Below are 7,249 nucleotides of genomic sequence, written 5' to 3'. Positions count from 1 at the left end.
GTGTGTGTGTGTGTGTGTGTGTGTGTGTGTGTGTGCATGAGGCCACATCTGGAAGCAACCTGGGTGCTGCTAATCACAAACCTAAACACAAAATAGCTCAGTCTCTTTGCTGCAAACAACCAGAAACATTGTAGCTGCATAACAGCCTGATACGATATTTCATGTTCGATTTGTGCATAAAGGTGGAAGACGAAGAGTTAATGAATAAAGGGCGTGGTTGAGTTGTAAGTAAAAAGTGTTGTGCTATGTATTTATTTTCCACACAAATGCTTCCCGGATAATGTAGTGTTTATTCTGCCCTCAAAATGTTGTTGCTAAACTTTCTAATGACTGTAACAGGATCCCAGATGGAAAACATCATAAATGATGTCTTGTCACAGAGTTGGGTCCAGTGTCTGGTTAAGCCACAAGCCTGGGCACATGGAAAAGTTAAATTTGTCATTTCATCTTCAGAAAATGGCTCAAGCTCGAGGGAATCTGGCAACAAATTCTAAGACTCATTTTGGTGTGAACTTTGACTGGGCCATTGTAAAACATGAACAAGCCATTCTACTCTAGCTCTGGTTGCATGTTTGGGGTTATCGCCATCCTGGACAATAATCCAGGATTGTGTTTTTCTTCGCACATCTTCTCAACTCCAACAAGTGTATAATTGATAGATAAATTGCCAGAAAGTTCTTTATCCAATTGTGGAGCTCTGCAGCTCCTCCAAACTGTTCTCTGCTTCTCTAATGTTTGTTCTCTCTAGCTGACCTTTTGGTGCATATGGACATTTACAGATGTGCCATTCATAGCTGTGGATGAGCTACTTGTAAAACACTTTGAAAATTGCTTTATAACCTAACTTTGCTGTAAACGTCTCCACAGCTTTCTCCCTGATGCGTCTCCTTTGCCCCTTGGTCTTCATGATGCCGTTTGTTTTCTGATGTTTTTTAACCAACCTCTGAGGTCTTCACAGAGCAACTGGATACATTTCATACATACTGACTCTGTTAAGTATTAAGGTGAGTTCTGCATTCATTTTATTTAGCAGGATCAGATTTAAAATGTTGATTCACATGCCACACATTTCAAGTTTTTATTTGTAAAACAACTTTAAAAGTGTTCATTTCCTTCCACTTCATAATTATGTTGTACTCTGTGTGGGTCTGTCACATGAAATCCCAGAAAAAAACAGTGAAGTTTAAATTTTTAATATGACTAAGTGAGAAAATGTTCACAGGATATGAATGCTTTCCTCTGAATTTGTTCACGATGAGTAGCTGGCCCATGCTGTACATTTTTTGAAACAACAACAGTATTCTGAACTGGATAACCTTAAAAAGTTGGAGGATTGTATCTGCTCTTAGAAAAATGTTGAAATGTTGACTAACTGGCCGTGGCGATGCAGGAAAAGAAACAAGGAATGAAGCTAAGCTCATGCTCACAGTCAATCTGTATCACTGTGACGACAGCTCAGTGGCAAAGGATGTGATAAATGTACATTTTTTTCTGTGCGTTCAGTGAATTTCTCGTTTCTCCCCTTCGTCTTCAGCGTGGTCCAAATGAAACATCTAAATCACAAGCGTGTCAGCATTTCCCGGCTCTGTCAGTCAGACCAGAGCAGGGAATCGTTCGTTGACTGACCTCATGCAAACGTTTTACAGCAACAAGCTTGATCTTTCTTGGAAGAATTTTCCCTTTTAAAGAATCGGCTGCATTTTTTTTTTTCCTGTTCATGTACAGCATGAATGCATTCTTTGTTTCAGTATCACATGACTCGCTATGTCTTACTTTAAGGGACAAATTATTCCTATGCTCACAAAAACTAATTACATTTATGAATTAGATGTTAAAAGAGGGATCTTTAGAGGTGACCTGCAGTTGAAAATTTACGTTTATTTCAGTGCTTCCCCTTGGAAACAGAGGTTTGTTTCAGTTGGTTTCCTCTTCAAGCCGTGGCCTCCCTCGTGTCCTTATATGATTCTGTGTCTGTCCCCGAGTGCCCATCATCCCACTGGGTCTTCTCAAACAGGAATAGAACCTCTGCCTGACCGACATTATCGCAGCGTCACACATGATGTCCATAGAGGATTTATTTGAAGACAAATTTTTAATTTGAAGAAGAACCACATTATGCTGGGGCTTCCAAATAGCATTGCTGAGATTAAATGAGCGTGAAAACATGCATTCTCTTCCTCAAAGAGTTCATCCGGCAGCCAGCCATTATCTGAAGTGAGAGCTGGTCATGTTTGGGAAGCAACAGCTAATAGGATTCAGTCGATCTTCCTGTCAGTCTAAACAGAGCCTCGCCCTGTTCCTCTCTCTGAACAGGGTGGTCCCTGTTGAGCGGAGCCGCTCCGTTCGGAGCGACTTGGCAGAGTTCACCGTGGCAGACAGGAACACGCTTCCCCTCAATCAGCAGTTGTCGGCAGGTGTGCCATACCTCTCCCTTCTTTTAATTAATCAAATATGTGCTAATATCAGGAAAATGTAACCCAAGTCAAAGACTAGTTTTCCTACTTTCCTTTTCAGCTGAGAGGGAAAAAAATTAAATAAAAATAAAAAAGTCTCCAAACCAACCTACCTTCATGCCAAAAATATTTTCCGCACTAATATTTTGTGATTGAACTGTGACTGACCAAATTTTTAGAAAGCTGTCTTCAATTTCATAGGCATGATTATCACAGACCTGTAAAGTCAAGAAATGGCTTAAACAAATCCTCTAGACAGCAGGAAGTAGGTTAAAAGGTCTCAAAAACAAAACATCATGCCTGCATATGAAGAAATACAGGAACAGATAAGAAAGACACTGAAATCTATTTGGCTGGAAAGGGCTAAAAAGTTTTGGACTAAATGAACCACAGTGTGAGCCTGGAGGAATACATGGAACAGAACCGACTTTCCTACCAAAACTACTCCAAGAGTGCATCAACAATTCATTCAGGAGGTCACAAAAGAACCCAGAATAACATTTTAAGAACTGAAGCCTCATTTGCTCCAGTTAAGACCAGTTTTTAGTTTCAGGAGTAAGAAAAGCAGGACAAAAATTGGTTGAAAAACATGTTGAGGAGCCATGCATCAGAAAAGCAAGGTCATGTTGGGTTATTCAACATGATATTGGTCCTATTTGTGCAAGAACAGGGCGCTGAGCAAATCTGAAGAGAGGTGTGGGTCAAACTTCCTCTGCATTCTGTCATGCAGGTTGTCAGTTGGGATTGTTTCACAACAGTTGTTGCTCACCAAAGGTGGCAGAGTTATTAGATTTAGAATTTAATTACTTTTTCACATAATACAAAGTTTGGTTCATTAGTATTTTTTTTCTTCAATAAACATAATCGTCATCTATCAAAATTACTCCGGTTAATTTTGATAGATATCAAATTTAGTTTATTGACAAGAAATATTTAAATATGGCAAAATAAGAAAAAAGAAATGTATCGAGCTTCGATACATAGCCTCAGCACTGTATGTGTGTAAATTAAAAAAAATAAATTGTGATTTGTCCAATATTTGTAGCTTTCATCATATCATTTTTATCTCACAGTGCAGAGGTGAAGGCATTATGTATCTGTGGACTGTAAACACACATTGCTGGGTTTTTTTTCCTGCTGATGTAGACACTGAAAGGTTGCGCATGTGCTGACCAGATGTGGCTACTATTGTTGTATTTTGCAACTTTGTGGTCTGTGAAATCTCTCCTCCAACCTTATCCTCAATGTGATGAAAGTATGAATGAACAAATCCTCGTTAGACTTAGGGAAAACAAACTTCAAATCACTTTCCAGCCAAAGCAATAAAAACTTTAGAATGTAATTGGCCTGAACCACAAAACCAAGACGTTGGGTGGGGGATGGGTTCTCTGAAATACTCTGGGTCGAATATTTTAATAATGAACTAAAAATAGTGAAAATTCCATCTTATTGCACACGTTATGTTTGATGTTATTTTATGGGTGTAACATCATTGGTTTAGCTTCCAGATTGTATTGTAAGCATAAAAATACATAAAGTTAGAATTCAAAAATGTATTTTGGCTCTTAATTCTGAATTTAAATTCTCCTTGTTATACATTTGGTTGGTTAGCAACATTTAGCAAATCATTATCCAATAATGCAGTACTGAGATAAAGACACAGGTCTCCTGACAAATATATTCGTTTTTAGCCGCTTTGTTGTTCCTAAATGTTCAGGTAATCAAAGAAATGTTAATATCACACAAAGATGATCTGAATAAATATAAATTGTGGTTTTACTGATGGGGGAAAAAAACCTGTTCAAATCAAGCTGGTCTTATTTTATTTTTTTTACAAATATTTAGCCCCTCGACATAATACCTAGTTTTTACACCCTATTGATAGGAATAACTGGCAATGAATCACTTTGAATTGTTGTAATTCAGACAAATTATGAGGTTTCCGAGCATTCAAAGCACATTTAAAATTATCCCATAGAATCTCAAAGGGAATTTTCTATCCGAGTTTTATGAGGCTCCTCCAAAATATTTTGCTGCTGTGCTTTGCATCATTGTCCTGCTTCAGCTTAAAGCCATGAACTGATAACGTTCAGAATCTTTTACTAGAGATAAGAATTCACCGTTCCATCAATTATAGCAATTTGTTCATTTCCTGAAAAAGCAAGGCAGTTCCAGATCCTCCCCCTGTTGGTATTTTACTAATTTCACACCAGCTGTAACTGGGTGTACACCTTGCAAAAGTTACACTTTTATTTCATCGGTTTAAAGAAATGTCTCGAAAAAGGGTTTTGGAAAAATTTGGGCATTTTGCGATATGTCTGTGTTTGTTTTGGATAGCAGTGGTTTTCACCCTTTGGATTCCTTCATGGATACTATTTAAGCTCCATTCAGTTCCTGTTGTTGAATCATAAACCTTACCTTCACTGAGATGATTAAGCTCTTAAGTTCTTTAGATGTTTTGGGCTCTTCTGAGATTTCCTGGATGAGCTGTCAGTGCAATCTTGGAGTAATTCTGTTCGACAGGCGAACCCTGGGAATGTTCACCAATGTTCAGTGGACTCTGTAACCTTGTGTGAGTTAGAGAAAATCCACAACAAAGTCAAGCTGGTCTAAAAGATATCCTAAACACAGGGAGAAGTCAGTCGTCATTTTTATGCTGCAAGAAGCACAAGCCGTGACATAAAATATATATGTCTAACTGTAAATGTTAATGAAAAGGGCCAGTTCTGCTTCCAAGAAAAAGCAAATATTCTAGATTTGCAGCAAGACATATAAAGTACGTCAAGTTTAACAACATAAACATCTGTTCTTTATATGATGTGAATGAACAATAATGTCATGGTTTTTACAGAAAAATACAAACTAAAGCAATAATTGTAAATGATAGCAAATGTCTAAAATAATCATAGACGCAAAAATTCTTATCTGAGACGGTTTGGTCCAGATTAAAATGCACACATTTAAACAGCAAACAAAGATAAAACATTGCTGTTATGGCGTCTGTTGCTGCACTTTAGGCAAGAGGGTGATTCCCACTACAAAGCATGTTTATATATTCTTTAGTGACACTCCGCTGACAGCAAGGGTGGAGTGGGTATTTGTCAAACATTTGGGCAATCCACATTAGAGGCCCCGACTTTGAAGAGAGAATATAAGAATTGAAATGTTTCCAATGTCTATGAAAACAATACCACTGTAAATCCCTGCAGGAAGACTGGCCCAGTGAATCTTCTCTACAGCAACTTATATGTAACCCAGACAGTCATCAGCTGAAGCACAATTAATGACATCCACAAAGTTTTTTTTTTGCCCCCCTCCCCCCAATACCTCAAGCATGCTGTCTGCATTGAATGTGCGCCATCTCCGTCTTTGGATGTCGAGTCCTTGGTTATGGAGCCTTAGATTATAAAAAAATAAATAAATAAAATCAATAACAACAGCAGGAAATCTGTGAAATATCAGGAGATCAAAAGACAAAAAAAAAAATTGAATCAGTAAAGGTATCTCACTGATAAAGATCTTGTGCTGTGCTTCATTGCCAGACTATTGTCATCACTATAAAATGCACTTCTTCAAGTTCCAGCTGTTTTCCCTTCAAGTTATCAACAACAACACCGGGAACGAGAGAAAGAGAGAAAAAAAAAAGTACATTTACATCCAGAACCCCTGCTGGATGAGACTCCCCTGTGTCTGACTGGCCCTGATTAGAACCGGGCTTTAGACCGGCCCAATCACCGCAGATGATAAATAACTTCAGCCAATCGAGTTGGCAGTTAATCAGCGGCATCCAATCAGGTAATAAGAAACTGAGTTTTGAAATGGAAAGCAGACAGAGCCCACGGTTGTTTGGGAGGAAGCTGGAGGAGAGGTCCTGTTAGCAGCACAGGGAAACCCCACTGTCTGCAGACAATTACATTTAATCAGAGGAGCTGACGGACATCCAACAAAAAGTTGTGTGTCTGATTCAGAAGAAGAGAATTAGGTGCAACCCAAGATTTTTTTTTTTTTTTTACAAACACAAACCTCAGTCAGTGTTGAAGTTGTTTACAGAATCGTAAACAAGTGTAGTGATGTGATGTGCTCTCAGGAAATCCCCACTCATAGTTGGCACTCATAGTAACGCCTTAAAATAAATCGGTTTATTTCAGCAATGTCTTACTAAAAATGTTTGAAAAATGCATCCTTTTATTTGACAATATCAAATAAAAATAATTAACAGCTTGATGATAGAAAAAAAATATAGTCTAAATCAAAATAGAAGGAGTCTTGTTCATGGCCATTCCAGTCCTCAGACCTAAATCTTTCAGAAAACCTGTAATGATCTGAAAAAAGCATGGCAGGGGACCCAGCAATTTGGACGTTATAGAAACTTTGCACAAACATGACTGGTCACACATCATTGTCCTTGTCCTCCTCAGATCCTGTAGAAAACTACAAGTTCAGTCCTGAAGATCTACTATCCTGCAACTTTTAGATGTACATCTGTTACTACACACCTGAATCGAACGAATGGCTCATTACCAGGCCTCTGCAGATCTAAAAGATGCTGATGAGCCATTCGATTCAGGTGTGTTGGAGAAGAGAGACATCTACAAGTTGCAGGAGAGTAGATTTTAAGGCCTGGACCTGGACTCCGTTAGAGAAAAAGAAAAGACCAACTGCAGTAGTGTTGGTAATAAAAGATGGATTCATTCATTTGTTGCCGGTTCTTTCCCTGCAGCTGCACCATGCATCCATATATGTTAATTTACAGCTCCAGCATGCAGGATACTGTAGTTCAGGATAATGACTTTCTG

The sequence above is a fragment of the Poecilia reticulata genome, linkage group LG22 (assembly GCF_000633615.1).
Source record: "Poecilia reticulata strain Guanapo linkage group LG22, Guppy_female_1.0+MT, whole genome shotgun sequence".
NCBI classification, from domain to species: domain Eukaryota; kingdom Metazoa; phylum Chordata; class Actinopteri; order Cyprinodontiformes; family Poeciliidae; genus Poecilia; species Poecilia reticulata.
The sequence above is the reverse complement of the archived record's forward strand: the minus strand, read 5'-3'. Positions refer to the sequence as shown.